This window comes from Chanos chanos, chromosome 9 (assembly GCF_902362185.1).
Source record: "Chanos chanos chromosome 9, fChaCha1.1, whole genome shotgun sequence".
Lineage (NCBI taxonomy): Eukaryota > Metazoa > Chordata > Actinopteri > Gonorynchiformes > Chanidae > Chanos > Chanos chanos.
Window position 1 is genome coordinate 20,814,178 of NC_044503.1, and position 25,382 is coordinate 20,839,559.

The window sequence follows — 25,382 nt, forward strand, 5'->3', positions numbered from 1 at the left end:
AACCATAAAACAGGACAGGAAACGGCCATAAGATCACTGTTCAGTTTGAACTGTGTTACAGGAAAGAGATCTGAGTTATGTTCAAAAGAAAAGTTTTTACTGAAACTAAGCAAGTACAATTAACATTCTTTACGTTGTGGTGTTAGTAGTGAAGCTGTTGGTGTCGAGTAGAGGAACTGTGTTTATCACACTGAACACTGGAGAAAGTGGATCTGGACTATGTCAGTAAAGAAACTACAGAGTAAACCCACAGAGGGTAATACAGTATTTCATTTAATACAGCATACAGTCTCTGTAACAGACTTCATTTAATACAGTATACAGTTTCTGTAACAGACTTCATTTAATGCAAGATTTTTCACTGACAGATATTGAGAGATGTTTTAGTTGAGACGGTAAAGATCAGAGTAATGGAACATATAGGAATATTTCTGTCAGATGAACTGTAACAGTGGCTTTGTTTTTTATAATCTGAAGTCTGCAATAATCAGGTGTTGTGTGTGCTTATCTATGTCCATATTTTACTTTATATCCAGGTTAGTACGATGGACAGATGAAACTTTCACCTATTAAATACATATGTCATTTAAAACTGAACTTTAATGTAGAAAAAAAATTCTTTCTTTATGTAAAGATGTTGATGAAGTGATATATCTCCTTTGTTGTGTAAAGCTGTTGAACTGGACAGGCTGTCTAAAATGAAAGAAAGTTAAGCATAGAGAACAGCTCTAAAGACCATTACACTATTACATGATTGCACACTATTACACTGATATACACTATCATACTGATTTCATTATGTCCTAATTTTTCCCAGCATTCACATTAACTTTATTCATAGCTTTATACAATCACACACCTTTTGTCGCCTGTATTTATACAGGGACACCATAATAAATGTGTAAATAAATAAAATAAAATGTATGTTAAAGTAAATATTGTCTATAATAAAGTCAGTGGTTAATGACAGCTGATTTCATCAGTGTTCCACAAACAAACCAAGCCATTAGAAGCTGTAACTTCCAAAGTCCTGAACCCAGTGAAAAAAAGGCTCAATAGGTATCACACAGAGATAGAAAACCTTGAAGTCAACATAGTGCAAATATCTACTGATGAAATAAATCCACCAAATGTAATATTACGGCCAGTGAAAAGTATGAAGATTTTAGCTATTTTGAGAAAGATATTAAATGATGAAAGAGTAATAAAGAGTAATATAGCATCATATATATACACACACACATACACACACACACACATACATATATATATATACATACACAAACACACACACACACACACACACACACACATACATACACACATCTGCAATGAATATTAACACTTTCCCACAAAAAGGAAATTAAAATGATTCTTCTTGGGAACATATAGTCAAAATATCTGAAAAAGTGGGTTTTTCAGCTCCGAAGCTATATTTAGCAAGAACTGTGGCATTCAGATTTTAACACAGGACCAAATAATTTCTAGATATGATAGAACTATATTAATACCACAATCAAAATTTGGTTGCAAAAATGTGAAAGTTAGTGGAGATATTAATTTTCGAAAATTAAAGATTCTTTGTTTGGGTAATTTATTTTTTTTTATTGGATTATAGACATTCAGCAACAACTGTTTACATGAATTCAGGAAGCAAATTATCCTTGGGGTTTCTTGGATGTACAGTGCAAATTTCAACCCAATCCAGTGAAAAATAAGCAATCGGTGAGGCTTGCAAAGAATTGCAAAAATAATGAAAAAAATTCATAACTAAAAAAGTATTTGGAGTAGAGCTATGGGATTTTGCAAGGTCCCATGAATTTAATAGAAGTTTTCACATATTTTTTTTTTCAAGGAAATCCGTGACATGAACTGGAGGGCATAGGTGAGTTGGTGTTGGAATGACCCTATACCGTTTCCATTTGTACATATTGTAAATCAAATTGTAAATATAGAGTTCTTGAGTTTGTTACTGGCTTTCGTTTCATTTTAGCAAAAGTTGTTTTAAACTAGGTCATTGTGGGAAAATCTAGTTGGCTAGCAGGTGCAAAATGGCAGATGTTGCTAATGTTGTCGAATTGATTTTGGTGTAGTCCTTTGATGGTCTTAGAACTCAAAATTAAAAGGCAGAGCAGATCAACACCCAGCAGTGATTTAGTTCAAAAGTCAGAGAGCAAAAACCAATCATTTCACCTCTCCTGGTATGACAAAGTGAACTGGCTGACTGGAAGTGCTTTGACTAAGAGAATGTTCTTTTGGCAATTGAGAAGAAACTTGTCAAGTCTCTGGATAAGAATCCCTGTTGGTTTGACAGGGCAATAGACCATATCCTAGAAAAAGAAAGGGCAGAATTCACATATAATTAATAACAACGAATTGACTAATTTTATGACGTAGGCCTAAACTGTGCTTCCCCTATTTCAGAGACCACCAGCCACCACTGGATACGCCATTTGTTTTTATTAAAACTAGGGGTGTTGGACATGCCTGTGACCACCCCTTTTATCAGTCTGTTTCAGGAGCGTGGTCTTTGGTGTTTAAAGTAAACAAAGATCCATCACAGCTTCTTAACATTAATGAGGATTGAAATCGTTAATCATCGCTGAGGTGGGGAGTGTCAGGAAATGAGAGTGGACTCTCATACAGTTTCATTGTGTGCATTTTGTATGTTAGTTTAAGTTTCTTAAATAAAGTAAGGTTGAAATCTGGGTTGCATGTAATTTTTGTATGTTAGTTTAAGTTTCTTAAATAAAGTAAGATTGAAATCTAGGTTGTATGTATTTGTGTCTGTGAGAGTGGGTGAAGACCATCATTCCTCAGTGTGGGTGGAACCTCTGAGTGTTGGAGATTGTCAGAGGAAAGAAGATAAAGCCTGTGTCCAGATCACCCTGACACCAAGAAACTGTAGAAGGGTTTCCATTAACCTGCTTAATGAGCAATTTGAAATTGCAAACCAGAAAATGAGTGATGGAAGCAATATTTCGCAAAATTGGAATGGAAACACATTTTTTGCATTTAAGTCACATGACCTGACAGCTATTTGTGGATATGATCAAAATCAGTGTGCCAAAATTGGTGATCTCTCGCAGATCAGTCGCCATGTTTAACTGGAATGACTATTGCGGGAGGAGAAAACCCAGCTTTAATCACATAACATCACTCAGTGGAAACATAGCCATTCGCAATTTTTTGTTGATTTTTTAAAAAAAATTGCCTCTATCTTGTGCTAAACTGCAAAGGAAACCAAGCTTGTATCAGCCCTCTGAGAATGTCCTATGAACAGGTTCTTCTAGCTGAAAGATTAAAGAGGAATCCCAGATTGAAATAAAATTGGTTTCATCATGGGAAATATATCTCTGTAGAAAAAGAAGTGGAAATCATGCCCCCTCAGTGGAATGTTGACAGTTGGCTTCTAGAGAAAGAGATCAGAGAGAGATTTTTCTTTAGTTCTAGTGAAGTCTTTAATGGTCTAACCAGTTTTTGTCTCCTAATTAACACTTGGATTATCTTTTATACAACATGGAAAGGGAAGATGCAGTCAGCTTGTTTGGTTTGGTTTTACATGCCATGGAAAGGGAAGATGCAGTCATCTTGTTTGGTTTGAACTCTAAGAGCTGTAGATGATTCGTGGCATGGATATTCTGAATTAGGTTCAAAGAGATTTTGTTCCACCAAAATAACTAAATGTCTGGAGACAGAGGAGCTGAGAGTTTTTATTCTATGTTGTGTGGTGTGAAGTGGTTGTGGGAGACTGGAGGAGTTTTGCAGATCCAGTGGACTTGGACAGTCTCAGTGAAGAATACCAGAGAGTCTGAACAGTTCTTAACTATGATCTTGTATTTAGGCAAGAATATCAGTTTTTTGTCCTTTTATTACCTTTTATTACTATATGGTCCTGATTTAGCTACACGTACATGGTTAGAAAAATTTCCTTTGACAGGGCATATTAAAGATGAAAAGGTCAGTGACCTCAGTGGACTCCAGTTTGTTAGAGAACAGGTAAGGATCTCTCCTTTCCCTATCCCAGTCTGTCTCCAGAACAGCAGCAGCACAAATTCAGTACAAAACACCTCAAACAGAAATGGGATTAGCTCACAGTGAGAATGACGGGAATGTCTTCCAATCAAATAACCCCAGTGTTAGAGAGGATTTAACAGTGACCGGCATGAGCATTGTCTGCACCATTCCAACATACACACACACTCTTTCTCTTTCTCTTATACACACAAACACACATACATGGTCTCTGTTTAACATATGAACACATACACGCACGCACACACACACATACACAATGTCTTTTTCTCTCTTTCTGTTCCTCTCTCTTTGTGTGTGTGTGTGTGTGTGTGTGTGTGTGTGTGTGTGAATGTGGTTCATGCATGTAAGACCATGTTGAGCATTTTCACAGTTAACACTAGAGGCGCTGTGCCTGATTGACCTACTTATACCTAGAAGTGTCAGCCGCTGGTCATTTGACGGCTGTGACTTCCTACTAGTAACGCCATGCTGGTTTTACCTACTGTTAGCGCATTGATTATTTATTTATTTGCGACAACCATGTTTTCAAAGGTGTAAATTTCCAGAAGAAGTCTTGATCAAACTGGACTGAGAAAGCCATCTGAGAAAGACTAGACAAGACTAGTTCAGCCAACCTTTTCATAGTATTTGTTTTTAATATGTAGTCTTCCTGGGGTGGCATGGTGGCACAGCTGCCTCAAACCAAAACGTCTCGGGTTCAGTACTCGCTTGGCGGCCAGGGTCCTTTCTGTCTAGCGTTTGCATGTTCTCCCCCTGTCTGCGTGGGTTTCCTCCTGGAGCTCTGGTTTCCTACTAAATTCCAAAGACATGCAGGTTAAGCAAATTGGAGACACTAAATTGCCCCTAGGTATAAATGTGTGCGTGAGTGTGTTTGTGTGTCTGCCCAGCGATGGTCTGGTGACCTGTCCAGGGTTTTTCCCCACTTTTCACCCAATGAATGCTGGGATAGGCTCCAGCACCTCCTGTGACCTGAATTAGGATAAGCGGCTTTGAAAGTGAGTGAGAGTGAGTGAGTGAGTCTTCTGCCTTGGAGAATTTATTTATTAAAAGGGATGTTGCACACATTGCAAGTTAGACTGCAGTTGGTCTATAAATGTAGCCGGACCTATAACATTCAGTTGTCGGTTGACAATGATCATGTCATTGTCTCTAGTCATTCATGTGATGTAAGGACAAAGTCCAAGTATTGCAAAATTTAGAGACAATTGTGATTATAAATTAACTCTTGTTGCGACAGATTACAGATTTGGACTTTCTAATTGTTGGGCGACATGTAGGGTGACCAGATGCAAACAGACCAAATATGGGACAAGTAGTAAGTTTGTGTAGGACGATGTGGGACATGTTGCCAACGCTGAGGGGTAACCTAAATCTTTGATATGTCTGCCTAACTGAACGCGAAACATTTGTGTGTTGCCTTTTGGCTCGTAAACACCTATAGCCTCTAGTTGATTCCACACCCCACCACTTAGGCCATCACCATTCCCTCACATACACACACACCTACTGTATATAGAATAAGAGAAATCAAAAGTAACCTGAACAACATGGAAAAATATATGCGCATAAGGAATAGGTATTCATCATAGTCGTAAAATTACCAGATGGCTGATTAACCAACAGATGATTCTCAAGTCGTTGGCATATGTGATATGTGATATAGCTCAGAAGCATGAAATGTGGAGACTAGTTTTACTAGTTTACTAGTAACTAGTAACTAGTTTTACTAGTTTACTAGTTTTATTATTCCGTAACTGGAAAACGTTTGGTAAGGACACCCAGGAAAATATCGCAGGTCATTCTTTACCAAAAGAACATTTTCTTTTTTTTGTGGCCATTATGTCTCCTGGTAGCTTTTACCTTCATATCTGCGAAGTTTGTGTAAGTTCAGGTGAGGCTGAGGATCCCTAATCTGCTGAGCGCTGACATAACGCCAAAAGTAGAGAGCTCCACAACTCACTTGCCCACGTGGTGCTCTGACGCTCTTTTGGCTTCAGGATATCTCTTTATGTATATTCAGTAGTTGGTGCTAGATTGGATCGGGGGGAGGGACGGGAGTGACGCTCTGCTCCATGTGATGGAAGCGTTCGCATGTCTCTGAATGGCGAGGCCCAACCCTAACCCCACACTAACCCATTCTTAACCATTTTGAATGCCAAGCATCATCAGTTGCCTAACAATGAAACAACCAATCACAGCAGCAGCCTCCCTCCTTCTTGTTTTGTTTTTTTTTGGGCGGGGATTTTGGAGTAAATTTGCCTTAGCCGCAATTTTATTCCAAAGTCCATACAAATCCAAAATCTGAAACTGTTCTAGTCCCAGGCATTCCAAATAAGGGATACTCAACCTGTACCCAGCAACTGTACCGAAATTGGCTGCAGTTGGCGAGCCCTAACCCTAAGTCTCACTATAACAGCCAATTGGAATGACAAAGGCAGGCAGTAATTGGTTGAGAATTACACTATGTAGCAAACATAATCATAGCAAACAATGAAACAGACCCCTTTTGGGCAGCCGTGGCCTAGAGGTTAGAGAACTGGGCTCATGACCAAAAGGCTGCCAGTTTGATTCCCAAGACCGTCATCTACCGCTGTGTGTCCTTGGTCAAGGCACTTAACCCCAGTGCTCCCCAGGCACAAAGAATGTTGCCTGTTGCTCCTGCATCTGCGGTGGGTGTGAGTGTTCACTACCAGTGTGTTGGTTGGGTTAAATGCAGAGAAAAAATTCAGTACTCACTATTCTTTTCAAGGCACTCAGTAGGCTACGAGCAGCTTAATGCCAGGATCAGACTACACAGTATTATTGTCTTTCATGATGATCACCATATCTGATTATGCAATCATAGCACCATAAATTCTTGCTATGCCTTTACCAGGAGACGGGCAACACTACAAGTATCCTCAACCAATCATTATATGCTGCCTTTCAAGACCTTGCGTGAGCTCATAAGTCGTCAGGGAGGACTACTGCCATTCATTCTATTGGGCATTGTTAAGGAACATGTTATAGGAGATGTCAAACAAGCCAGGAAAATATAAAAAAATTCTGACATTTTAGATTTGTCGTCAGCGTGTCGTGGGACATCCTAGATGCCACATTGCTGTTTTTAGAACATGTTACACTACAAGGGGTACAGATGGCCGTTCCCGATGTTCATATTCAAGCCCAACCCTGGAAGTTTGTCCATGACAACAAAATTGTCTCAAAGTCAGGGTGAAATCATGTAGTCTCAACCCAGCATAATACCCAGCCTGCCGAGTAGCCTATTACTCCCTTTCCACCAACGTGAACTAGGTACTAGTTCTGGGCTGGTGCTAGGTCCAGTTCGCAGTTGGTTCAACTTTTGAACCCTCTGAGAGCCGGTTTGCTTTTCCACGGGCTAGAGAGCCACCATAGAGCCATATAATTACATCACTGTATACGACTGAATATGCGAGCCACCTCAATGCTACCCAGCAGCAAAGTTAATCAAACATATTAAATGAAATGCCTACCATGGCATCATGAAGCAAACATCAAGTTTGTGTCTCTAGATTATGAACAGGACAATAAGACAATAAGATACCATAAATCTGTTATCACTTTCATTGTTAAGACATCTTAATTGGCAATTTTCAGTCGATGACACGTGTTCGTATGTAATGCATTGGCTGTACGTAAACTGAAGTAGTTACATCATGATTAGTTCAAGCAGAACTTGAGTTAAACTCGCTATGCAACATTTATTCGGAGGAAGAATGTACTTGTTTATAAACACCGTGCTGATTAATTAATAAGACTCTCAACTGTGATCAGAAGTTGAGAATCCAAAGCTGAGAAGCCAAAGAAACTTTCGTTTGAAGAGATCGTTGTGTATTACACCATGTTTCACTATCCACTTCTCTACTCCACACAGGGATAAGCTTTTTCAAAAATGGCGGTCACAAAGTTTTAGTAGGTCTTGTTGGTCTCAATCATCCCAGCCACTGAGGTAAGTGGTTAAATTTTCATCAGGCAGTGAAAGATTTTGTGTGTGTGTGTGTGTGTGTGTGAGTGTGTGTGTGTGTATGTGTGTGTGTGTGTGTTACTTTTGAGGAATCTCTGGCAGCAGACAGAGCCAGTGTGACAGGCTGTGATTTTGACATATTTACTGTTACAAACATAACTGTATGTCTCTGGAGCATTGACACACAGCAAATTCTATAGTGTTAAATCTACTCTGAGTTCATTTCAACACTATGCTGGTGTTTATTTCGTCCCAATCTTTGCAGTGTTAATTCACTTCCTAATCCTTCCTAACCATGTTTTTACAGTGTCAGTTCAACTCTATATTTAACACTTTTTGCTGAACACCAGAAAATCAACTCTGAGAATTTTGCTGTGCACAGTTATAGTCACACTGGATGTTTTCAGTAAAAGTCACTGCACATGGTGTATGAGAGTTCTCTCCGCTGTGGTCTGATATAAACTATCTACATACTCATCCTCAGACATGTCAGACTGACAGACTAAGAAGACTTAGATAACAACTGTGAGGAGGAGGATCCTGTTGACTACAGGGCACAGAGACCAGGATCTCCAGTACCCAGCTGTGTGTCTATGAAGAGTGATACATCCATGGATCTGAAATTCAGCAGAGAACAAGTCCCCTCTAAGTCACAGTGAGTCGTTTATGTTTGTTTATTTGGCTGTGTGTGTGTGTGTGTGTGTGTGTGTGTGTGTTGTACTTTTGAGGAATCTCAGTGGCAGTAGACAGAGCCAGTGTGACAGGCTGTGATTTTGACATATTTACTGTAACAAACATAACTGTATGTCTCTGTGTAACAGGCTGTGGTTTTGACATATTTACTATAACAAACATAACTGTATGTCTCCAGAGCATTGTCAGTGTTATAGTCACGCTGGATGTTTTCAGTAAAAGCCACTGTACATGGTGGATGAGAGTTCTCTCCGCTGTGGTCTGATATAAACTATCTACATACTCACCCTCAGACATGTCAGACTGACAGACTAAGAAGACTTAGATAACAACTGGAGTTTTTTTGTTTTTCCTTTAGCTGATGTCTTTGTCCAGGGTAAATTACAATTACGACTGACTATGCAAAAGGTCACTCAGCCCTAGAGGAAAGGGTCGGAAACGCCCAGAGATGATCAATGGCAACTTTTTTTGTTTGCTTTTCAACTGAATCTGAATAAAAAGAAAACATACTCGTGTACGGTATGTCTGTGTTAGACTGGCATGAATTTCATTTGAAACTTGACAATGAATAATGTGTATTTTATGTGTCCACAGACGTAAACCAGTCTTACTGGTCATTGTGAGAACGGAGCAAACTAAAAGGATTCACCGTTGGGACAGAGAGGAGAAGAACACTGTCTGTAGAATGAGCCAGTCTGAACAGTATGAGGAGGAGGATCCTGCTGACTACAGGACACAGAGACCAGGATCTCCAGTGCCCAGCTGTGTGTCTATGAAGAGTAATGGCTCCATGGATCTGAAATTCAGCAGAGAACCAGTCCCCTCCGAGTCACAGTGAGTCATTTATGTTCATGTTTAATCTAATTCTTGAACAGATCAACACGCATAAGGTAACTCACTAAAATAACCTCATTTAGCCTCCAAAGTCATTATAGGAGGCTGCATTTATTTCACTGAAAGGTTCTCACATACCGGCGATTATAAAAAGCCACTGTTTATTGGAGATTCGACTATTATTGGAAGTTTTACGATAACTACAGACAGGTGTGAACCATGATAAAACTAATAGGGCTAAACCAAGAAACACAGGAGTAACAGAACTGAATCAAAACGGGACGGAACCAAGGAACCATGAGGACAATAGAAACTACAACCAACACTGACCACTGGAGGGGGGAAAATTAGATAAACAAAAAGGAACAAAGAGGAGGAGAGTAAAGTGACCAATAAAGTGAACTGAACTCAGCAAAGTTCAAAAACAGAGTAAAGTGACAAATTAGTAAACAATTACAAAGCTGTTAACAATTAGTCGTGTTTAAAGAAAGTCAGAGGTGGGAAACCACAGCAAGTGACTGTATTTATATATAAAATACAAAGTAACTTCAGTGACTGACTACATTCCAAAGTCATCTGACCCAGCGTAGTCACTTACTGAATACAAATTACATGGCAATTTCTATGATTAGTAACTTAATCCACTGGATTGCAAAAAAAATGTGAGCTAATCTGAATACTTTTGGATTAGTTTTGGATTACTTCAAAACCAAACATCGAACATATTGCACCTAATACTAAAAAATGGATGGAACCACAAAAAATTGAGTTCCACAAATATTCTTTTTTCTCTTAAACATCTCAAAACAACCCTTCCTGGAATCGCAACCTTGACGTGGTGGAGGGGATTGTGAGCTCCTGTGTTCCTGGGAGCTGTGCTGCCTGGACCATGCAGCTTCTGGTAGGGTCATCCAAGGCAGAGAGGTCTCAGGTGAGGGGCCAGTCAAAAAGCGATTCTTAAAGCCCTTATGAACGAAACCCACAGAGATACAGGCACCTTGTCCAGAATAGGGAGACCGGGGCCCCCTCCTGGAGTCAGGCCTGGGAGGGGAGCTTGTAAGCAAGCGCCTGGTGGCCAGACCGGCCACGGGGGCCGGTTGGGCTCAGCCCGAATGAGCCATGTGGAGCTGCCCTCTCGTGGGCCCACCACCTGCGAGGGGAGAAATATGGGCCGGGTGCAATGCCACACAGGTGGCAGGTTGGGGCGAGGGCCCTGGCAGACTGGACTTTCCGTACAGAAACTGGCTTTTGGTACATGGAATGTCACCTCGGAGCGATGGGGTGGTGGAGCGGTGTAGCGGTGGAGCAATACCAACTAGATATAGTTGGGCTAACTTCTACACACAGCCTTGGCTCTGGAACCAAACTCCTGGATGGGGGCTGGACTCTATCCTTCTCCGGAGTTGCCCGGGGTGAGAAGCGACGGGCAGGCATGGGGCTACTTGTTAGCCCCCGACTGAGCGCTGCTGTGTTGGAGTTTGTCCCAGTGAACAAAAGAGTTGCCTCACTGCGACTTTGGACCTGCGGCCGTATGTCCTGGACACTCGGGTGAGGAGAGGGGCAGAGCTGTCAACTGATAACCACCTGGTGGTGAGTTGGATCCGATGGCAGGGGAGGCTGCTGGACAGACCGGGTAAACCCAAACGCATAGTGAGGGTGAACAGGGAACATCTGGCTGAGGACCCTGTCCAGAAGGAGGCCTTCCGGGCTTGGCTAGCTCGGGGGACTCCGGAATTGGCCGAGAGGAACCGGCACGCCAAAAGGGCTGCAGTGATGGCGGTCATGGAAGCAAAAACTCAGGTATCGGAGGAGTTTGAGGAGGCCATGGAAAAGGACTTTCGGTTGGCCTCAAAGAGGTTCTGGCAAACTGTTAGGCAACTCAGGAGGGGCAGGCAGGGCCTCATCCATCTGCTCTCTGCAGGGACAGAGAGGTTCTGACTTCGACTGAGGATGTGGTCAGACGATGGAAGGAACACTTTGAGGACCGACACGCCCTCCGCACAGGAGGCAGGGCCAGAAGATTCGGGGGGATCGTCACTCATCTCCCTGGCAGTGGTCACTGAGGCAGTTAGGATACTTTGCAGTGGCAAGGTGCCAGGAGTGGATGAGATCCACCCTGAAATGCCGAAGGCTATGGATGTTGTTGGGCTGTCATGGCTGACACGCCTCTTCAGTGTTGCATGGAGGCCGGGCATTTTGCAGACGGGGGTGGTGGACTGGAAAAGGAGGACCAGAGAGTATGGTCCAATTATCAGGGTATCACACTGTTCAGCCTCCCTGGGAAAGCCTACTCCAGGGTACTGGAAAGGAGACTGTGGCCAATTGTCAAACCTCTTATTCAGGAGGAACAACATGGATTCCAGCCTGGCTGTGGAACAGCAGACCAGCTGTTTACCCTTACACAGATACTGGAGGGATCATGGGAGTTTGCCAATCCAGTCTACATGTGTTTTGTGGATCTGGAGAAGGCTTACGACCATGTTCCCCGGGTTGTCCTGTGGGGGGTTCTGCGGGAGTATGGCATGCCAGGTTCGCTGCTGTTATCCAGCAGTTATACAGGGACCAAATGGCTCCACATTGAAAGGAGCCATTCAGTCCCTGTATAACCGCAGCGAGAGCTGTGTCTGTATTCTCAGCACAAAGTCAAGCTCATTCCCAGTGGCTGTTGGACTCCATCAGGGCTGTACCTTGTCTCCAATCCTGTGCTTGATTTTCATGGACAGGATTTCAAGGTGCAGCCGGAGTGAGGAGGGTGTCTAGTGCGGTGGCCTCAGGATTGCGTCTCTGCTGTATGCAGATGATATGGTTCTGTTGGCCTCATCAAACTGTGACCTCCAGCATGCATTGGGGCAGTTTGCAGCTGAGTGTGAAGCGGTTGGGATGAGGATCAGCACCTCAAAGTCCAAGGCCATGGTCCTATGTCTGAAAACGATGGCTTGCCCCCTCCGAGATGGGACTGAGTTACTGCTCCAAGTGGGGGAATTCAAGTATCTCGGGGTCTTGTTCACGACTGAGGGTAAAATGGAGCGGGAGATCAACAGGCGAATAGGGGCAGCAGCAGCAGTAATGCGGTCGTTGTACCGGACTGTCGTGGTGAAGAGGGAATTGAGCCAGAAGACCCTGGGGCAGACCCAGGACACGATGGGAGAATCATATATCTCGACTGGCCTGGGAACACCTTGGGATCCCTTTGGAGGAGCTGGTGGGTGTAGCCAGGGAAAGGGATGTCTGGGCTACCCTCCTCAACCTGCTGCCACTGCATCCGGTCCCAGATAAGCAGCAGAAAATGATGATGATGATCTCAAAACAATTATTTTCAATGCAAATAAAATGCATTGATCTATAAATCATCATTAAAAACAAAAGCAAATATTAGTCACTATTAACAAAACTGGCAACCTGAGAGGAGTAACTTACTTTGATATACAGTAGAACTTATCAAATCAAATTACCTTTACAAAAACATGCTGGCATAAATGTCTCTAGACAGGCATAGTGTATTGATCCTTTTGTTTAAGCTTCTTTCTTTTTTTTACATTTTCCCATATATAACAAACAGTGTTGAAGTCGCAACTCCTACCGTAACTGTCTCCAATTTCCCTATCGTTCTGTCCCTCCACCTCCCCTACACCATTGTGTTCCCATTAACTGAGGCCAACAGGGTTAGCAGGCAGACAGAAGAACGGGCAGACAGAAGAACAAAATCGATGAAAGAGAGCGAGGTATAAAGAAGAAAAGCAAAAAGTTGCTGATATTTTTTAATCAAAGGCCACAGGGAAGATTTCGCTATTGAACCGCGAGAGGAGCACTTCTTCAAAATATTTATCTGTTAAGTGGTTCCTCTGCAGGGTAAAGATGTTCCCACCAAGGCTAAAGAGCCATTTGAAGGGTGGACTCGAAGGTAAAAGGGTGTTGGCTTTAAGGAAGAGCCTCTTGACCCTTGGACAGTCCTTAATGCAGTCCAGAGCCCTACTTGCCCCATCTAAATTCTTCCGTAATTCATCAGTAACACTACCTTTGACATTGGAGTTTTCTGGCCCGTAACTAAAGAAACCCTCATCCGATCGTGTAGAATTCACACTGTCATCAGACTAAGCATCATCACCTGGACCCAGGCAGGTTGCGTCTGACATTAGCACTGCATGCATTTCCTCTATTTCAGCTTCTGCCAGCCACCACAAATGAACTATGACATAGCTGTTGTTGCAATTTCCGCATCCTAACTGTTAAACAGCTGTGCAAAGCATGTCTCTATTTCTGCTAAAATGGTGCCACTGACATCAGAGAAGAAGCGTGTTGCAGCTCTCTTCTCTCATAGCTTCTTCAGAGTAAGTAGTGTGGGTGTCAGCAATCCAAAGAGGCATTTCTTTTCTCCTTGCAGAAGGTCAGGAGAGAAGGCGAGTGGTTTTAAGACCTTAGTATATTCCCTAAAGAAGGCAATCTCATGGGAAAGCATCCTGATAATCTCCAGGTGGTCACAAACTTCCCCCAGTTGTGCCCCATTGAAAGACAACTTTTTGCACTAAATTTTACTCTGAGTTCCAGCAAGTAACACATGGAACATTGAGTTACATTTTCCCTATGTCTACCACACGTTCAGCAGCCAATGGTGATCAGTAAACTCTGTTCCTTAGGCTGAGCACTTGGCCATTGCACTTCAGTACATTTTGCCCCTGTGTCAAAGCTTTCACAAGATCCTTGGAAGCTGTCAAACTCATTGTGTGTGATGCACATTTCTGGTGCTTTGGTAGAAAGGGATAAAGGTTTTCATCAGTCTTTTCATCAGTCTTTTCAAAAATAGCATCCACATCCTCATCATGGTCATCACTTGCTGTAGAAAACTCTTTGAAAGCTTTTACAAAATTGCAACCATTATCCATGACAGTAGCTTGGACTTTTTGTTCAGTGTTGTAAGCCACATGAATCTCATGTATCTTAGCAGCAGCAACATCATATGTGTCATATGTCTGCCTTTAACCCTTGCACAGGCAAATGTTGCCGCTTTTCTCTCTAGCTCGTTACCCTCGATCCAATGGCAAATCATCCCATAAAAGCTCCTGCTGGAAGCTGTCCTAATATCAACTGTTATGCACACCCAGTGCACTATGCCTAGCTTTGCTTTGAGTTCTTCTTTCATGTGAGTGTAAGTGTATGGTCATTACAGTCTTTCCCCCACTCATGCCCTCAATTAGTTTCCTAACGCATGCAGTTCTAATGAAGAGAATGACTGGACATCATCCACAATGAAACTGAAGACAAGGGAATTAACTCTGGTTTAAGAAATATTATTCATAAATTGTTCAAGCCTTGATGTTAGGCTTGTGGCCCTCCATGAGCCTGCTGATCTGCATTGCTAGGTCCTGAAGCCTCTGTGTGCTCTGTTTCCCAGCATGTTTTCTCTGAAATACTTAGATGGAAGGAAAAAAATGAATCAAAAATGCAATTTTCACTTGAAAGTTCTTTTCTGTTTGATCCGAAATCATTAGAAATAGTTTCATCCTATTACCTCTAAAATGATTGAAAATGTGTTTAAATTCATACATTAGGCTACTTCCGACTAGTACTACCCTTATTAAAACACATGGCACTTACATAGGACATTTCAGTTGCATTAATTGGGGTTAGAGGTATTTTTATCATTCAGTAAATGAGTTGTTGTGTCTGATATTCAAACTAATTGTTGAGTAAAACTATCAGATGGTATTAATATTGAGTTCAAACTCATCCAATTTGGTATGTAGTGTGAGTAATTTCCTTTTCTCAGCATCAGCGTCAGCAATTGTGGGTTTACTGCAGCACAGACTTATCTCTCTTGTCGATTTGACGTCTTCTAGCTAGATGGATTGTTTCAGTTTTTTACTAAAAGATAGGGAAAAATTTCAGAAAATCCAATTTGGAGATATAAGAGGAGAGGGTGGCATCCTCAGAAACCTCAGTGATAATGTCTTTAATCCCCTGACAATACACATCAGAATGTAACAGGCTGGCATTAAACTTCCAATAAACCTTATTTCACAAAACAGCCTCATCATCCAGCATTAAACAAAACACAGTTTAGTTTAAATGTATTAGTTAAAAACAGAGTGTAAAGTGACAGTACATTAGTTATGTTTAAAGAAAGTCAAAGGGAGGGAGTCTAGTCTGATGAGCCCAACTATTCATAAACACTCACATATATCCATTATTAATAGTCTAATTAGTTTACTCTATAAACTCTGATACCAGTTAGAAATGAAAACAGAGATATGTAAATACAGTTTGTTTGTCCTGGTTAATTTCCATAAGTGAAACTCTCCCATTCCCCTCTGTTCAGTCAGCTCCACTCTGAATGACTAAACACTGTGTAATGGGAATTCTTCACCAGCAGTCAATCACTTACACCCCTCTCTCTCTCTCTCTCTCTCTCTCTCTCTCACTCGCTTGCTCTCTCTGCAGTGGTGAGAGAGATCTAATTGAGGATCAGTCTGGGTGTTTCCAAAATGTCCAACACAACACGTCCATATCTGAGTCAGATGATGTCCTGCTGAGAATCACTGAGGGTCATAAAACCACCCTGAAAAATAAGTATGAGTGCTTATTTGATGGTGTCGCACTGAAAGAAAACCAAACCCTCCTCCACAGCATTTACACAGAGATCTGCATCACAGAGGGAGAGAGTGAAGGAATGAATGAGAAACATGAGGTTTTACAGATTGAAACAGCATCCAGGACACGGGATTCTCAAGACAAACCGACCAGCTGCAATGACATCTTCAAACCCTTGTCAACCAATCAAACTAAAGAGGACAAAGGAGCCTTGTGTAGTGAGGAACCTGGAGAGGACAGACAAAATCCAGAAATCAGAACTGTACTCACCAAGGGCATTGCTGGAATTGGAAAAACAGTCTCTGTGCAGAAGTTCATTCTGGACTGGGCAGAGGGAGGGACCAATCAGGACATTGATTTAATGTTGGTCCTTCCCTTTCGAGAGCTGAACCTAGTCAAAGATGATCAGTTCAGTCTTCATGGACTCCTGCTAGAGTTTCACCCAGAGCTGAACGAATTGGATCCAAAGAAATATAATGACTGTAAAATGCTGAACATCTTTGATGGTTTAGATGAGAGTCGACTTCAGTTGGATTTTTCTGAGAAGCCATGTGATGTGACCACAACATCATCAGTGAACAAACTGATATCAAACCTCATCAAAGGAAATCTTCTTCCCTCTGCACTCATCTGGGTAACCTCAAGACCAGCAGCAGCCAGTCAGATCCCGTCTCAGTTCATCAGTCGTGTGACAGAAGTGCAAGGATTCAATGATTCACAGAAAGAGCAATACTTCAGAAAAAGAGTCAGTGATGAGAGCCAAGCCAACAAAATAATCTCACACATCAAGACATCAGTGAGTCTCCACATCATGTGTCACATCCCAGTGTTCTGTTGGATTTCAGCCACTGTGCTTCAGGAAATGCTGCATCAAGACAATGTAAAAGAGATCCTTAAAACTCTGACTGAGATGTACACCCACTTCCTGCTCATTAAGACTAATATGATAAAGAAGGAAAAATATGAGGAGAAAGCTGAGACAGACTCAAGAAATCCTCTGGATTCAAGGAAGGAGATCATTCTGAAACTTGCTAAGCTGGCCTTTAATCAGTTGCTTAGGGGCAATGTCGTGTTTTACAATGAGGATCTGAGAGAATGTGGCATTGATGTGACTGAGGTCACAGTGTACTCTAGGATTTGCACTGAGATCTTTAAGGAGGAAGCTGTGCTTCATCAGAAGAAGGTCTACTGCTTTGTGCATCTGAGTGTACAAGAGTTCTTTGCTGCTCTCTGTGTTTAACTGCTATGTAAACAAGAACATGGAGGAACTGGAGTATTTCGCTCAGGGGATGACACAATGTGAGCCCTTGGATAAGTTGCCGAAGGGAGCTGTGGATAAATCTTTAGAGAGTAAGAATGGACATCTAGATCTGTTTGTTCGCTTCCTTCATGGCATCTCACTGGAGTCCAACCAGAAACTCCTGCAAGGCCTGCTGACACACACAAAGAACAACCAGGGGAGTATCAAGGAAATAAGTCATTACATTAAAAAGCTGAGTGAAAATGGTGTCCCACCTGAAAGATTGATCAATCTACTGCACTGTTTAACTGAAATGAATGATCGCTCTCTCCATGAGGAAATTCAAACTTTTGTCAAGTCTGAGAATTACAGAGCTGAACTGTCACTTGCACACTGCACAGCACCAGCCTACACATTTCAGATGTCAGGGGAGGTGCTGAATGAGGTTGACCTGACAAAATACGGCACATCAGATGAGGGTCGCAGGAGACTGCTCCTAGCTGCGATGTGCTGCAGAAAAGCCCTGTGAGTTTTCAGTTTCATATTTTTCTGAAGACACCCACTCTTTAGTAGCTTTATCTGAAGGGATTTGTGGGATATTCCCATGTCATATTTTGGTATGTCTTTGAGGAATACATATAATGTAATGAATTTCATTGCAATAATTCATCTATACACCCAATTACAATGGGACAACGATACTTTGAAGAAAGTCTCATTAAAGCTGATGAAAGCTTTGATGAAACATACTTTGAATGGGAAACAGTGATTTGAACGAAATATCACACATTATTATTTATCTATCATCAGCAGTGATGTTTTAACATTGAGTCAAAAATATGGTATTGTTTATATTACAAATGCCTCCTGGGAAATACTATGTTTGTTGAGGAATTACGAATGCAATATTTCAAAATTTGGAGGGTGGTTACAAGACCAAAATTTCAATAAAACAATAATTTATCTAGATGGAGATTTTTAGTCATGTCATGATAAAAAATGTCACAGAAGTCCAGCCCTAGAAGTGATTTACAGGATAATTTTATTCTTTAAAAAGTCAGTGTTTGGTTTCCCTTTTCCCTGTGTAGACTTAGAGACTATAAAATCACTCAGCAGTCCTGTGAAGCCATCGCCTCAGCTCTGAAGTCAATGAACTGCTCCCTGAGAGAACTGGACCTGAGTAACAATGATCTTCAGGATTCAGGAGTGACGATGCTCTGTGCTGCACTAAAGAATCCAAACTGTAAACTGGAAACACTGAGGTCAGTAATTCTGAATGAAGCAACTTGTTGATCATTTTTCCAGTCATTCTGATCATATACTTTTTTTCCAAACAAAATAAATGTTTGAACAATCCAGACAAAACTGATATGTTTAGACATGTCACAGACACATTTGTATCAGTGTGTGAATATTATCTTCTCTCTCTCTCTGATTTGATGATGTGATGATGGGAGTGCGGGCGTGTAACAACATGTTCACAATGAAAGGACATTTTCCAGGGACATGAATCAGCCCCTGTTTTGATTTCTGTTTGTTTCTTTTCTTTCCTTGTGTGGTGGGAGAATGAGGAGATGAGAGACAGACAGTCTAATGAGATCTAGACTTCAGCTAATGAAATCATGTTATTTTCCAGCTATTCATTGTGTGTTTGATTTGAGAGTAATGACTTCACATTCCTCCAGTCATGAGTCCAGTATAACGAGTACACTCCTTTACATGTACTGTGATGGGTTTTCAGCTTTTGTAATTGTATGTCTGAGCTCTACACAGTCACTGATCCCCATTGTTAACGCTGCAGTAGTGTTTGAATCAGTAATGAAGTGAACACATCAAATCACATTATCTGACTTTATGAAAAAGATCAAAGCTTGGTCTGATGACAATAGTAACACCAACAGTCAGGAGCAGAGTCACTCTCCAGAGGGAACAAACAGCATCATCAACAATGGCAGGTTTCTGATATTTCTAATGTTCTCACACAGTAGACTCCAAGAGCACATTAACCAATGTGAATAAGTTTGTTTCGTTTAGAATGTCCTAGATTCAGTGGTTTCATATGATTTTTACTTAAGGACAACAAATCAGTATTCCATGTGTTGTATGGTTCATTGTATGAATGTATTTTACTCATCCATTAATACATTTAGGGAAATTTCAACTTTCATACATGAATGAATTGTAGTGTACCTTTGAAAAAGAAATTATTTTACTTTCATAGTGTAGTATTGACTTGTTTAAACTGACGTACACTTATTTGTACTAGACGTTCGATCCTTGGATCCTATTTATAGATGTGTGTGTGTGGGCGTGTGTGTGTGTGTTAGGAATGTCCTGATCTCAAAGATCATCAGCAGCATGACCAGATCTAGGGGTGAGCAGGGGTGGGCATTGCCCACCCAAATTTTAGTATTACCTACCCAAATGAATGTTCGTTGTTCTGGCCATAAGCATGTGTATATCTGTCATGGTATGCTTCCGTTGCAGTGAATTTCGCTTTTAGACTGATCCATTCATTTGTCGATTATTGGTGCATACTATGGACAATATAATTTTGTTAACAAACCATAGCCATTTGGTGTGCATCTTTTATTATGACACTACCATCTACTATGTTGGACACTATAAAGAACATGCACTAACAAACATGAATCAGCATTAAACAATCATGACATATGTTGTGATAATGAGCAATAGGATAATTTCATTACACAGTTTATTGAAGTTCGTTTACATCTGCTAGGTGGCTCTTACAGGTTTCAGCAACCTGTCAGAGCCAGAATTTTGGCAGATTTGCCAAAGAACATCAGAGAGATACATACATCTTCGACAATTTGTGACTGGAGGTAACTTTACCCCCTGCTGCTTTACAATTCATGAAAGAGGCCTGTTAGCAACACCCACTCCTCACTGGCATAAACACTAGTTGCTTAATTGTTCACTTAGAAATCAGAGCACTATACCACTATACACTATACTGTATAACACTATAAAAATGCGACAGATGCGGTCAAGGAATGAGAGTAAGAGGAGGAAGACGAGGATGATGAAGGACAGTTGTCTCAGATGAGATCAGGGCCACATTGGCTGAACCTTGTATTGAGTATGAGGGAGGCTGGGCAGAGAGTTCAGCCCAACCTGAGCCGCTACACGGCTGCATATATCATCCTTTATGTATGCATACTGTACTTCACTGCTGTCCAACATACCAGTAGGCCCATGTTATTTAGTGGCAAATGTTACAGTAATGTCATTTCATATTGAGAGCAAAAAATTGCATAAGTTTACTTAAAACAATCATATCATATTTTCTGGATCCTCTGCAGAGCTGAGAGACAACCAGGCCATGGTGGAAGACTAATTTATTTTTTCTTACATTTTGCATTTGTTGTCTTTTTGTGTTTAGAGTTTTGAGAAAATGAGCCACTTTTATTTTGTATTTTTTATTATTTATTTATTCTACAGGAAACACTTTATCTCACTGAATGTTCCTCCTGGTTTTCTCTTGTTGGGTTTGTAAAGTGTTACATACAAAGTACAAGCGTTCCAAAATACTGCATTTTGGGGGAAAATGTTTTTATTATTGTATTGCATTTGTGTGTGTTTATTTGTATAAAAATCTAGCTATAGTGTAACACAGAAAATGCAAAAGGCATAAAGCTATTGATAAGATATTCACAGTAGTGTTTTGTGTTGAGCACATTAGTGTGTTAATGGTATATAAAAATCTCTATTCAACCGATGGTGCTTATGTGTCATTTTGATGCAGAAAACGCATTTTGGAGAGAGATCAAACAGTTTTGAATGCTGCATATGCTTTTGCTGGAGATTTGAAGTTTTTCGATTTGTGTTTGTGGTTTTGTGTTTGTTTTTAGGGTTTTGGGAAAATAAGCCAAAGATTCAGAAAAGACGTGCATACAGTTGTGAAAAACTATCATATTTGACAGTTTTGTAAAGTTTTGTCCTTTTGGATAGCTTATTTCCCATTTAAATTGACATTGTTCTTTCCAATTTACAGTGTACAGTTAATTATAACTTACACTTGTCCCATGCACAAAAATATCACACTGTGTGTTTGAGGAATTTAACCAAATGTTTCATAACATTTCATACCTTTCTGCCAAACGCTATCAGTACAATTTTTAATTCTTAAATGATTGAATGCTAATGTTCTCTCTCTCTCTCTTTCTCTCCAGACTTGTTGGTTGTAATCTCACTCCACAGTCCTGTAAAGCTGTAGCCTCAGTTCTACAGTCAGCAAACTGTCCTCTGAGAGAACTGGACCTGTGTAACAATGACCTTCAGGATTCAGGAGTGAAGTTGTTTTGTGTTGGACTGAAGAATCCACACTGTAAACTGGAGATACTGAGGTCAGTGTTAGTCAGTAACCTGTGAAATGTAAACATACGAACAATCAGTCTGGTTTTATTCAAGAATAGATGGGTAGATCATCTTAGATTTAATGTGTATATCAGTTACAAATTCATTTTTCTTCACCTGAAAGAATTTTGCCATGTGAAGACTTCCGTTTGTATGTGTATCATCTAAAGTAGTTTTACATTTATTTGCTTTGTTTGCTAAGAAGTTTGTAGCCTTTGACTCCAGTCTTTCACTAGTCACTCCTATCAAAAACATGACCAAAACAGTGGAGACAAAGTCAGCGGCCTGACTTTGTCTCCGTGCCCTGCTGCCCCTGCTCGCCCTGCGTAGCCCTGCTCCTCATGTACTTTCCACACCCACTAGCTTTGCTGCATCAGTGCATCTACATACTTTATTCTTTACTCTTTGCTAAATCCTAGTACCCCACTAGTCTTTTACTTTTCCTCTCTCATCTGCTACATGTCTCTGTCTCATATGTCTGAGCATGGGTGCCTTGTGTGAATGTGGCTGCCCTCCTCTCATGTGCACCCCACCCACCCATCACCAGCTCATCCACCCGACGTCCTTTTCATCCCTCCCTGTCATCCTTCTCATCACTGTCACCCTCCTTGCCCCAGCGGCTGCGGTGGCCTCATGGCTGGTCACCCTCCTGCATTGCTGTGACTGTATTTCCCGCCCCAGCCAAACCCTACTGCTGTTGCTATCCTTGTTCTGTCCACTAATGTGTTCTCTTTTACATTTTTCAGTAATTGTTGTGATTGCCAACTAGATCGGCACCTATTGCACACCTGTCTGGCCATGAAGGGGTCTCCTCTCTCTGTGGCCCCTCTCAAGATTTCTTCCATTTTTTCCCCTGATACACATAGGGTTTTGGGCAAGTTTTTGCCTGCCCGCTATGAGGATTAAGTCAGGGGGTGCCATCCTGAGATGAGATTAGACATTATTTTAGTAAAATGATGTTTTAAGAAAAATCACCCAGGTCATACAGAGATTGTCACTGTTACTAGGAAGATGTCATATAACAATCGTCAGCACTGCATGAAATTAGTGGAATTTGGCACTAAACAAATAGAAAATAAAAGTATACTCCTCACATTGAACTCTTCCTTTGAGGGCTTGCTGTTACTGATATGCTGCCTGTGAGCGGATAAGCCCTGCCACAGTTTGACAGAATATATGAAAAAAGTGAAAATGCTTTTAATTTTATGCGGAAAATTTGAGCTTCTTCTTGTACAAGTAACTATACTTGTCATCAAGTTCATCAACTGTACTTTTGATATTTATATGGCTAATGAGTTAGCCGTGAACAGGGTGTCTGTCTTGCTTTAGTTCGGTGTGGAACACGTCTGACCTTTTTAATATTAACTTGACTTGTAAGTGTTGTCCTTTTGGATAGTTTCCTGTTCAAATTTTCATTAGTCTCTCCAATTTACAGTTTACAGTTAATTATAACTTGGACTTGTCCCGTGCCCATAAAATCACACTGTGTGTTTGAGGAATTTAAGAAAGTTTTTCGCACCTTTCTGTCAAACTATCAGTACAATTTTTCATTCTTAAATTCTTTAATTTAGCAAAGTCAACATTTATGGTAAACTGGGGTGGAACCTTTACAATGGATCACATTTCACAAACCAGATGAAGAGTTGATATTCTCTGTCTGTCTGTCTGTCTCTCGCTCTCTCTCTGTAGGTTGTCTGGCTGTTTAGTGACTGAGGAAGGCTGTTCTTCTCTGGCTTCAGCTTTGAGTTCAAACCCCTCACACCTGAAAGAGCTGGATCTGAGTTACAATCACCCAGGAGACTCAGGAGTGAAGTTGATCTCTACACAGATGGATCAACACTGCCAGCTTAAGTCAGTGCAGTCTCTGTGTGTGTGTTTCTCTGTGTGTGTCTGTTTGTTTGTGTGTGTGTGAGTGAGTGTGTTTGTTTGTGTGTGTGTGTGTGTGTGTGTGTGTGCTTGAGACTCATCCACTGTCTTTTTTGCACTTTTTGTAGTGTGGACCATGGAGGAGAATTCTGGATCAAACCAGGGTTGAGAAAATGTGCGCGCACACACACACACACACACACACACACACACACAAACACACACACACACACACATTATTAATACCAATATAATAATATGATACTCTCCATAAAACACACACTAATTTCTCTTCTTCTCTTTAGATGCCTGTGATCTCACACTGGACCCAAACACAGCAGACCTACGACTCTCTCTGTCTGAGGAGAACAGAAAGGTGACATGGGGGAGAGAAAAACAGTCGTATCCTGGTCATCCAGAGAGATTTGATGTCTGGTGGCCTCAGGTCATGTGTAGAGAGGGTCTGACTGGACGCTGTTACTGGGAGACTGAGTGGGATGGAAGAGATGTTGTAATATCAGTGACATATAAAGGAATCAGGAGGAAAGGAGACAGTGATGACTGTGAGTTTGGAAACGATGAAAAGTCCTGGAGCCTGATCTGCACTGGTATCGAATATAGATACAAATACACAAATTACGGTTACTCTGTCCTTCACAATAAACAGCTCACTGACACACTTGCCCCTTATTCATGCACAAAAAGAGTAGGAGTGTATCTGGACTGGTCGTCTGAAACTGTGTCCTTCTACAACGTCTCCTCACACACACTCACACACATACACACATTCCACTGCACATTCACTGAACCCCTCTATGCAGGGTTTGGGCTTAGGTTTAGGGATAGGGTTAGGCAATGGGATTGTGGCTCGGTGTCTCTGTGTAAAATAAATAAACACATGCACTCCTAAATACTCTTACACAAACACACACAAACACACCCACACTCACTCAACTCTTACACTTTGTATCTTTAATACAATTTTATTTTTAATATAAATTAAATCTCATACACTCACACACACAGACACATACTCACACATACACACATAAACACAAATGTGTTTGTATAAAGTACAGTCAGAATTTATTTATGTATCAGAAATCTGTGACTGTTGTAATAAATAAAGTTTTCTTGTTTAATTTGTTAACATTTGTAAAATTCTCGTTTATTTGTTTTATTATGTTACAAGCACAGTATAGATATGCACATGTCAGAAAGAAAAGCAAATAAAATAACATCAAATAAAAAACATTGCGAGTGTTCCTGATGCTGAACACATGCACACACACACTCTCTCTCTCCCTCTGTCTCACTCACTCTCACACGCTCACTCCCCCCCCCCCCTCTCTTACACTCACAAACACTCACACACACTCTCTCTCTCTCAAGCACACACAGTCCCTCCCACACACACGCACTCTCTCTCATGCACACACCCTCACTCACACTCTCTTTCTCTCTGCCTCTTTCATACATACACTTTCTTTTCATCAATCTCTCACTTTCTCAAACATCCTTGCTTTCCCTCTCTCTCTCTCTTGCTCTCTTATTCTCTCTCTCTCTCACACACACACACACACACACTCACACAGTCTCTCTCTCGCTCACTCTCTCTCTCACAGACACACACTCTCTGTGCCTCTTTAACACATGCACTCTCTTACTCTGTCTCTCTCACTCACAAACACACACTCGCTTTCTCTCTCTCTCTCTCTTACTCTCTTACTCTCTTTCTCTGTCACACATAAAGGCACACAT

At 41.2% G+C, this 25,382-nt stretch overlaps 1 pseudogene; it reads left to right on the plus strand.

Annotated features, from left to right (window-relative positions):
• The first annotated feature begins 12,571 nt into the window (after positions 1-12,571).
• LOC115821469 (NLR family CARD domain-containing protein 3-like) lies at positions 12,572-24,531 on the plus strand (annotated as a pseudogene).
• Positions 24,532-25,382: the final 851 nt, after the last annotated feature.